General features: G+C 43.1%; 1 long non-coding RNA gene across 1 annotated transcript; it reads left to right on the top strand.

The window, feature by feature from the left end:
* Positions 1-3,990: 3,990 nt before the first annotated feature.
* Positions 3,991-4,971, top strand: LOC134736761 (uncharacterized). The gene is made up of 2 exons (XR_010120995.1): positions 3,991-4,104; positions 4,716-4,971. It is a non-coding gene; the product is annotated as an uncharacterized lncRNA (long non-coding RNA).
* The last annotated feature ends 6,129 nt before the right edge of the window (positions 4,972-11,100 follow it).

Here is an 11,100-nt window from a genome sequence, read left to right on the forward strand (position 1 = left end):
GAATATTTTCTTATTTTAATCATGATACGATTGAGGCCAAGAAGGGTACTTTTGTCCAAAGCATCAAGGGTGCAATTTGTAATGATAGAATCAGGACTATAACCAATTTTCTTTTTTAATATTAAATGAGAATTTATTGAAATAAAGGTTATGTGTTTTTTTGGAATATAGAATTCAGAAAAGATAACAGAGGCAGAAGAGGGAAAATTTGCTCTTTGGACTATAATGCAAAATAACAAGAGTCAGAAGGCAGCCCTGTAAATCAAAACAATTTGAAATAAGTGGAAGAAGAATAGAGAACCATGGTCCTTTCTGCCTTTCTCAAAGCCAGCACCAGTACTCCTTTTCAAAGTCACCCTAGAGTGGGCCCGGAAAAGACTCTTATCCTGCTAGATTTTCAGAGTCCTGGGTCTGTCCCTAGAGAGGGCCCAGAATGGACTGTTTCCTGCTAGATTTTCAGAGTCCTGGGTCTGTCTCTTATCAGTGCTAAAGCAGCAAGATTTGTATTAATCATCCTGTTCCCCAAATGCATAACCTGAAGTTCTTTTCAGATATTCAGGTTGTTGATGGAAATTTTGTTTGGAATTTAAACTGCATAACAAATTGAGGCTCCTTTGCCCTCATAAATCAGAAAGCTTCTTTAGAGGGGTTTTAAGTCTCTAAGTTGCATTAATGGGTGTTTTAACATGTCCAAAAGGCAAATATTCTTAATGCAAGTATCTCCTCTTTTTTCATCCATCAACTAGAAACTCATTCCCACACATTGCTTGTGCATGTGTGTGCTTCTCTCTATCTACTCGAGAAATGTGGGATTAGGTAGAGGGGAGGAGCGATACATTTTTAGACTAATCAATCAATCTTTCCAGGGATCTCTATGGTATTAGGTTACTTATGACTTCAGGGCATATTTTCTTCTGATCCACATGGACATTGCACTTTTTAGAGAATAAGAGGGACTGATGTTTTCATCACAATGACTGTCATTCTGAAGTCACTGTGTTTTCAGGATAGAGCATAGGATTGCCTTTCAGGAATCCCAAGAGAGGGAATCTCAAGTGAAACAATGAAAGTAATGGCAAATTCACAATAAACTACTGCCAAGGGAATAGAATCTTTTAAATGGAATTCTGTCATCAACACTATTCTGTTCTGGTGTTAATGACAGAATACAATTCTATTTCCTTGGAACAGAATAACCAACACTTTCAGACTATCTAGGGGAATATCCGTTGTCTATTACACCCAGATTTTAGGACTTGGAGTTATCTCAGTCTCTTCCCTTTCTAATGAAAATCTCCACACTTGACTCAGCTGTTACTATTCATGGCAACCCTTCTATTCCCACGGCCACTGCTTTATTTCAGGCATTTACAGTGGCCCTGGCTGGAGAAAAGGGACTCAGATTTAGGGAATCACTCTCAATTATACAGAACTAAACATCATGAGATATTTATTAAGAAATCTTAGCAAGGGAAATATTAAGAACATCAATTTCTTCTATTATCTAGTTACTGGTGCAACCAGCAGGTCTCCGGTTTGTTATCTCATATTCTAGTTTGACGTACTTTCCAGAAGAAGGTTTTCCTTAAGTAAGTGATAAAGGCCAGTTGTCTTAATAGATACATCCTGAGGGTACCTTAATGTAGACTCTTCCAATTTATTCAAGACTATTGTCATTTGATTCTTACTGACAACTTCAAAGCCTAATAGATATGGGGTAAACTGGTAAAACTGAGTTCCTTAGACTGCAAATCAGTGAGACAAAAACTGAACCTTGGGCTTTCATCCAGGAGTATCCAAATCCCTTGCTGCAAAGACAATGAACTTCAGACCCAGACAGTCCTAGTTTGAGCTCTCTATTCTCTCTCTCTCTTTATTTTATTTTTTATTTTTTTTGAGATGGAGTCTCGCTCTGTTGCCCAGGCTGGAGTGCAGTGGTGTGGTCTCGGCTCACTGCAACCTTCACCTCCCATGTTCAAGCAATTCTCCTGCCTCAACCTCCCGAGTAGCTAGGATTACAGGTGCCTGCCACCACATCCAGCTAATTGTTTGTATTTTTAGTAGAGATGGGGTTTCACCATGTTAGCTAGGCTGGTCTCGAACTCCTGACCTCATGATCTGCCCGCCTCAGCCTCCCAAAGCACTGGGATTACAGGCATGAGCCACCGCGCCCGGCCTGAGCTCTCTATTCTCTAATTGGTAGAAAGTTATTTAATCTGATTCTGAATGTCCTCATTTAACAAATGGGTATAATAATACTCACATTTAAAGTTTTATATAATTATTTGTGATGGTATATGAACTATCTGATGCATAGTAAATGCTATTGATATCTTAATTGTAATATTATTATTAATCAATCAAGGATTTGTAGTTACTATTACTACAACTAGTATTGTGACTGTTACTACAACTACTGTCACTGCTATCACTACAATTACTCTTATGACTACTAATACTACAAGGACCAATCTATTTTATAGGGTTGTTATGAAAGTGGCTGTATGTAAAGCTCGTACATAAGTGCTTGGCACACTGTATGCACTCAATAACTGTTCATCTTCCTCCAAGTGACTAGATATACTCAGATTGATGGGGTTGAAGAAGGATGATAACCTCTATTTGAAAACTGTGAGATCTTAAGGAGATTTTAATGATTGAAGATGTTGATAGAACTTTTCTCTGAAATTGGCTTTATAATGTGGGAAAGGGCAATAATATTTATGGTATATTGAAGGGTATGGAAGATCTACAGGCGTCATTTTGTTCAAGAATCACAAGAAAACCTGAAAGATATGTTTTGATTCCATTTAACAGGTAAGTACGGAAGTTGAGTAAATTGTCTTTTCCACTGTTTTTTCAATAACCTCTTCTTCAGCGATGCCTATCACTGTTGCAATTTCAAACATCACATCTCTAAAGATAACTCTCCAAATCCGAATCTGCAGGTGGGACAGTGCTCATTTCTACTAAGAGTCTGACTGTTCTTGAAAGGGGAACATATTTAATACTAAATTCATGGGTTTTCTTACTAACCAATACTTTCATGTTGGGGGAATATCTATTGTCTATTGCACTCAGATTTGAGGACTTGGAGTTACCTTATTTTTCTCCTTTTCTGACGAAAGATTCTCCACTTGATGCTGCTGCTGATATTCATGCAAGCCCTTCAATTCCCATGGTCCCTGTTTTATTTCAGGCTTTTATTAGCTCATGCCTGAACTAGTACAATAGCATTGTAATAAAATTTTCTATTTCACTTTTTTTTCTGTTTTTAGGCTTTACTTTACTGTCAGATTTAGTCTTCTTCAACTAGCAGTATGTAAGTTTTCACTCCCTAGTTACAAATTTGATGGATTCCTTTAAAATTTAAATCCAAACTCCCTGGCATTCAAGACCATAAGACAATTTTCTCCCAATATATCTCTACAACCTTGTACGTAAATGCTACCATAAAAATAAGGTTTAAACAACCCACCTCTAAACACGCTATACAGGCCAGGTGTGGGGTCTCACACCTGTAATTCCAAGACTTTGGGAGGCCGAGGCAGGATAATTGCTTCAGCCCAAGAGTCAAGACCAGGCTGGACAACATAGTGAGACCCCATCTCTATAAATAACAAAAAAAATTAGCCAGGCATGGTGTATCACACCTGTAGTCCCAGCTGCTTGGGAGGCTGAGGTGGGAGGACTGCTTGAGCCCAGGAGGTTGAGGCTGAAGTGAGCCATAATCACACCACTGCACTCCACCCTGGGCAACAAAGCAACAAAGTGAGACCCTGTATCTCTCAAACAAACAAAAACAAAAAACAAAAAGGAAGAAAGAGAAGAAGAAAGAAAAGAAAAATAAATAAAAAGACATATAGACATGCTATAGAGTTATTAAGGGCATACAGTGTGCCAAGCACATATGTATGAGCTTTACATATAGTGACTTTCATAACAACCCTATAAAATAGAATGACCATAGTTACAGAAGTAGTCATAATAGTAATTGTAGTAGCAGCAGTGATGGCACCGGCCACCTGTCTGGAGCAGCCGCTGCAAAGACACCGGCTGCAGTAGGGGAGGTGCCGCCAGAGCTGCGCACTCAGCAAAGCCAGGGTGGGTAGGGGGCGGGGCGGGGGGAGCTGGGAACAGGCAGGAGACCCGCCCCCTACCGAGTTAAAGGGTGGGGAGCCCCGTGCTTGGGGCACAGCTGCAGAGCTGCCGCCGCAGACCCAGGCATCCCTGTGCTTTCGGGGGGGCCAGGAAGCCCCTGACCCCACAAGTTCAGAAGTGCCTGCTAGCTCCCATTCCTGGCCTCTGCCTGCTCCCTGTGCCCACTTCAATTTTGGAGCAAAGTTACGGCCAAGCCTGGGTGCCGTTGCAACCTGGCCAGGTGTGCGCATGCTCAGGGAGGCGCTGTTACACCAGCCCCCTGCCTCCTCAGCCCCCTTTGGACTTCGGGCACTGATGAGCACGGGAGAGAGGCGAGGAGGCGCTCTGGGCTGCTGGGCTCAGGCCTAGAGGCGCCCTTCAAAACGAACAGCCTGGGTGCTGTGGAGGGCATGTTGATGGCAGGAAGAGGAAGACAAGTTACTGGACAGAAAGGGACGGGTCCCAGTGAAGCAGCCCCACCTTCAAGCCAGGGACGACTTCAATCCTGGAGGCCGCGCTGTCAGTTCCGGCCGGAGTCTGTGGCCTGGAGTAAGCACTAATGGTTCTTTTTCCAGGCCCGCCCATGGCCACCGATGGACCAATCAGCATGCACTTCCTCCCTTCTAAACCCATAAAATCCCCCGGACCCAGCCAGACTCGCGCGAAAGTCAGGAGTACCGGCTGCGGGACGGAGCTGCCCACTGTGGGTTTCTCAACTTGTCGGGACAACGTTCCTGCGGAAAGGAGAGACAACCTGCCTGCAGAAAGGAGCTACCTACTTCAGGTCTACTGAGAGCTGTTCTGCCACTCAATAAAGCTCTTCTCCACCTTGCTGAGCCTCCAGTTGTCCGCGATACCTCATCTCCCTGGACGCAGAACAAGAACTCAGGACCCGCCTGACGGGACTAAAAGAGCTGTAACACCAACAGGGCTGAAACACGGTCCCTTGCTTGCCACGTTGCGGGTGACGAGAAGGAGAGAAGAGCTGTGTTCCTTTGGGGAGCCCAGACCTAGGGTCTCCCTGAGCCAGGGCTGTGACACAACCTTTGGGGCTCTGTGGTTCCTGGCATCTTCAAGCTTCCAGGCGCCACCACGTTCCCCTCATCCAAACAGGTGCCCACAGCAGAATCCACATGCAGTACATCTGGTCCAGCTACAGCCTCACGCAGAGCCACAATTGTGCTGGCGTATGGAGCTGCCAGCCCCACTGCAGCAGCCGGTATGGCTGGCTGTTGCCGGACCCTGCGCTCATTCACCCACACACCCCTTGCCGCTCCGCGCCTAGCTCTCCCTGGGCAGGTGCGGGATCCGCGCCTAGCTCTCCCTGGGCAGGTGCGGGATCCGCGCCTAGCTCTCCCTGGGCAGGTGCGGGATCCGCGCCTAGCTCTCCCTGGGCAGGTGCGGGATCCGCGCCTAGCTCTCCCTGGGCAGGTGTGGGATCCGCGCCTAGCTCTCCCTGGGCTGGTGGCGGGAGCCAAGCACAGCCTGCCAGGCCAAGTGGGTGGAACAAGCCCAGTGGGCACGAGCAATACTCAGGCAGAAGGTGCCGCCAGCCACAGAAGTTTCTGGCTGATGAAACGACACCTCAAGGATCCCATGACAGCAGTAATAGCAGCTGTAGTAGCAGTCATAATAGTAGTTATTGTACTAGCAGACATAGTAGTTGCAACAATAGTTATAATAGTTGTCTTAATAGCAGTGATAGTAGTTACAGTAACAGTTAAAATCGTTGTAGGAACAGTAACTGCAAATCCTTAATTGACTAACTATTACAACTAAGATATTTGTAGTACTTACCATGCACCAGATAGTTCACACACATTATTCTTTGCCTTTTTACCATTTTCGTCCTTTGAGATAATTGTCTCCTCATCTGTCTCTCCTCTTTCTCCTTTAGGCATTTCATCTGTGAAACTATTTATATCCCTAAGGGATGCCCCTCCCTATCTTTATATCTACCTCTCCTTCATCCCAACTCCAGTATTGTGTCTTACCATCATTATGTTTTGTAAAAGGAAAAAAGAAGCCATTCCGTACTTTAAACTTCTCTGCTTTGTATCTAGGACTGACATTCAGTAATGGAGCAAGTTGGACTGCATAGGGACCCACCGCTGAGATTAACGCTGTCTGTAAAGAATAGGGATGGCGGCTGGGCGCGGTGGCTCACGCCTGTAACCCCAGCACTTTGGGAGGGCGAGGCGGAAGGATTATGAGGTCAGGAGATCGAGACCATCCTGGCTAACACAGTGAAACCCCATCTCTACTTAAAAAAAAAAAAAAAAAAAAAAATCAGCCGAGAGTGGTGGTGCGCCTGAAGTCCTAGCTACTTGGGAGGCTGAGGCAGGAGAATCGCTTGAACCAGGGAGGCAGAGGTTGCAGAGAGCCAAGATAGCAGCATTGCACTCCATCCTGGGTGACACAGCGAGACTCCGTCTCAAAAACAAACAAACAAAAAGGAGTAGGGATGGCTGTGCTGGCCACACTCTGCCTCCATCCACCTTTCCTGACACTCTACTCCATGCTGGCCACTTGGCATGTTTGACCTTCCATCACTGACTGCCCTGAGCGAACCTACTTTTTTGGTCTGTCATTTTCCATATGAGCAAATCCCTAACAAAATCTTAAATTTTTATGAGGGGATGTAGGAGGGGTATTATCTATGGATTTTAATGGTATTTTTCATATTTGCCATCTTTTCTAATTTAAAAAGGCATAATATTCAGAGTAGGAAATCTGTAATACACAAGGTTATAAAAAAATGATCCTTTATGTAATCACACATAATCCATCTACCTCTAGGGCATCAGAGGTAGGAGTGCAGTGGCGCGATCTCGGCTCACTGCAAGCTCCGCCTCCCGGGTTCACGCCATTCTCCTGCCTCAGCCTCTCCGAGTAGCTGGGACTACAGGCGCCCGCCACCACGCCTGGCTAATTTTTTGTATTTTTAGTAGAGACGGGGTTTCACCGTGGTCTCGATCTCCTGACCTCGTGATCCGCCCGCCTCGGCCTCCCAAAGTGCTGGGATTACAAGCGTGAGCCACCGCGCCCGGTCATTGTTTATTTTTATTTAGCACAATAATGTGAACATCTCAAAAAATACTCATTCTTCAAAAGTGTAGCTTTTCCAATAGTGCCCAGTGAAACCTTTTATGTATATATTTACAAAGTTAATACTGAATACTGTAATTATTTCCTTGTTTTCAGGCAAAACCCCTTTTACTATTTTTATTACTTATTGATACATAATATTTGCACATATTTATGGGGGACATGTGAAATTTTGGTACACACATAGAATGTGTAATGACCAAGTCAGGGTATTTGAGATATCCATCACCTGGAATATTTACCATTTCTTTGTGTTGAGAACATTTCGTATCTTTTCTTCCAGCTATTTTGAAATACACAACATATTGTTAACTACAGTTAACCTTCTGCACTGTCAAACACTAGAATTTATTCCTTCTGCCTAACAGTGTACTTTTAAATGGATGCATAGATCATAATTTACCCTCATTTTTGGTCATTGAGAGTATATGTAGAGTGTATACTTATTTAGGACAGAGTGAGGACTAGGGTTAGTAAAGCCCTCTGCCTTCCCTAGTTCTTCATTATCCTGTTTGTACACAAGCATTAGGACATAACGCTTTTCTGCGTCTCACCACTAGCTTTCAAAAGTTTGTATGGCAAAGAAAAACCCATCCTTGTGTTTATTCCCAGAACTTGCTTCCTAACAGTTATCTGGGGATGTTCCAGTGTCCCCTTACCCCATCTCCAGGACCTTCCTATTCCCAACTGCCTTTCTCTGATCTTCTCTAGTAGTGATATTTATATGCTGGGAACTGTGCTAAAGGTTTTCTATAAGATACATTATCTTTTTTTTTTTTTTTAATTCTCACAGCTCTGAGAGACAATTATTATGCTTACATTCTCTCATGCCTTCCCCTCTCACCTCTAACCTTAGAGGATATACTAATTTGCATACTGGTTTAGAGAGAAGCAGAGGGCTATGTGTTTGAATCTAAGCCGGGAAACTGTTTGCCTTTGAAGACTTTCACTGAATGTGCTAAGAGGAGAAACCCCTCTGCAGACACACACAGGCGTTCTGCAGTTTCCCAATTTCTGGTGCAGCTCTGGCCTTTTGGGGCTTCAAGGGCTTTGGCTAAGGTAAGAAGAATCTGTCATTTCTTCCCGAGGCTCAGAATGGGCAATTATAAATTGTTCTTGACAAGTTTAAACAGGCCAAAGGAGCTTTTCTCAGATTTGGGGAATTCCTAAATGATTTTTTTAATACAAATCTTTTTTTTTTTTTAATGATGCAACATTATACTCACAGTTCTTGCCTTTTAAGACTCTGTTTGCATTGGATTTTTTTTCCTATTTTGAATATCCAAAGCTGGAAAGTTTGAGGTTTGTATTCTGCCAGGGCACTCTGAGTAGAACTTGAAAGTTTGGCTTGAGAGACCTAACAGAGCTTTGATAGTTTTCACCCAGTTATTCTATAAACGATTATTTCGAAAGGAGGATTTCAAGATCCCTCAAATGTAGAGCCACAGATAAAATACAGATGCCCAGTACAATTCGAATTATAGATAAACAACAAATAATTTTTAGGATTTATGTAAGTATGACTCATGTCAGTTGGGATATACTTGTGCTAGAAAATTGTTATTTATCTGTATTTTTTATTTGCTAAATTCTGCAAACTTATCCAAGTGTTTATAATTAACTGCACTGGTGAAAACGCCAAATAATGAATGTGGCCTAATATTTCCTGAGGACTGTGTTAATATAATTTCATATAATCTTTCTAACAATACTATGATATACACATAATCAATTCTATGCAACAGAAAAGAGAATTGAGCTTCAGGGAGTTTTAAAATTTTGGCCCAACTCACACTATTGGTAAGTGGCAGATCTGTGAGTTAAAGACAGGTCATCTGATTCCAAAACCCACCTTCGTTCCAACTCGCCTAAGGTGTTTAAAATGTGTTAGGAACACTGAGCAGCCCTTGCTTCCCCATGAAGCAAGCAAATACCTAGAAAGCTGACCTGAAGTGCCTGGGGCCCACATTTCAGGTTCACAATGTAATTATAGTGCTTGGCATTCAATGCAGACACACACATCATCATTCTAATTAAGCAACTGTCTTAATTATCAGGTTCTCCAGGGAGGCTGCTCTGCCAAGTCTGGTATTTCATGAATAGATCTGAAAACAGACATTATCTCTTCTCCCAGTGAAGAGAGAGTGATGAAGTCTCAGGACAAAAGGAGGCAGTGGGATGATGCCACCAAGGGACCATTCTGAAGTGCCATCAGCAAAAAGTAGCCACATCTGCTTATGTGGCTCTGGGAAAAATGATCTGAGCCCTGACATAGAACTTAGACGTAATAAAGCCCATTGTATTGAGCCTTCTCTGGCACTCCTCCCAAAACAGACAGACAACAGTTCTGTTATGTTTTGTTTGGTTTGGTCTCCCTCATCTCATCAATGAGCCTTTTTAAAAAGAAGAATTCGGCACTTTCTTTAAAGGTGGTAGAATTGACTCTTATTCTAGTCTGTTTTCTCCTTCCTAAGGGAGGAGCATCCTTCTTGTTAACACAGGACCCCAGACTATCTGATCAGAAAGAAAATAATTCAATCTGCTGTTTGAATTGACTTCCAGCAGCATCTTAAATTTTAATTGGCCCCCGGCCTAAAACAACCCCAAATTGTATGTCTTCCATACACCTCTCACCACCACCATCACCACTGCCACTACAACCACTCTAAGCATAGTACACATGGTGAACATACCATGATATTGAATGCTATTCTCACTCTTCCTTCTCTTAATCTGATCTTACTCAGGTTCTGACAGTTGACGCTGAAAACATTTTTTGTTGTTGTTGTTGTTGAGATGGAGTTTCACTCTTGTTGCCCAGGCTGGTGTACAGTGGCACGATCTCGACTCACTGCAACCTCTGCCTCCCGGGTTCAACGGATTCTTCTGCCTCAGCTCCCCGAGTATCTGGGATTACAGGCATGCGCCACCATGCCCGACTAATTTTGTATTTTCAGTAGAGACGGGGTTTCTCCATGTTGGTCAGGCTGGTCTCGAACTCCCGACCTCAGGTGATTCACCTGCCTTGGCCTCCCAAAGTGCTGAGATTACAGGCGTAAGCCACCATGCCCAGCCATGACACTGAAAACATTTTAAAGGAGAAATAGATTGCCAATTATCCATAAAGATGAGAATTATCTGGCAACCTTTGGTTAGGTGAAAACTGTGACTATACAGCTAACAAAAACAAACATAACGAGCACTAGATATCTGCCAGGCATCGTTCAGAGCCCTTTTTTTGGTCTCGTTTGATCCTTGCTGTAGGTCAGGAATCAACAAACTAAGTTTTCATCACTTGTCAGGGGTAAAGCTATGTCAGTCTGAGTCCCAATGCCACACTGTTAGCCACTCTCCCACACTGCCTGCTCCAACTATTTGAAGTAGGAGAATGTTTTTCCAGTTAATAAAGTTAATAGTTAAAAACTGAAGGATGCCCTTTGTTTTTTAACTTTTATTATTAACCAAAACTTGAAAATATATATCCTCCCCCAGTGATACCTCGGTTTAGAATATTAGAATGGATATTTGGTACTTAGCCTTCTATTTTCCTGGATGAGTAACATTTTGAGGCCTGTGCAGTTGTTTAAGATACAGATCATTCTGTCTCATAGTAAGAGGGAGTTTCCATGCTCTTCCATGTTGGGCTGGCCTTGTAAGTTTATTTTAATATGGTATTAGCATCCATCGTCACCACTAATTGCTGTTTACTAAGGAATCACACAGTGCCTGCTATGTACATCAGAGACACACTTGACCGAGCTTACTCTTCACTAGGAAGCAGGAGGCAAAAATATGAATTAGCTTCTTTTTATGCATGTGAAGATGCTTGTCTGTCTTTACTACTTCCCAGGA

This window comes from Symphalangus syndactylus, chromosome 5 (assembly GCF_028878055.3).
Source record: "Symphalangus syndactylus isolate Jambi chromosome 5, NHGRI_mSymSyn1-v2.1_pri, whole genome shotgun sequence".
In the NCBI taxonomy this organism is placed as follows: Eukaryota; Metazoa; Chordata; class Mammalia; order Primates; family Hylobatidae; genus Symphalangus; species Symphalangus syndactylus.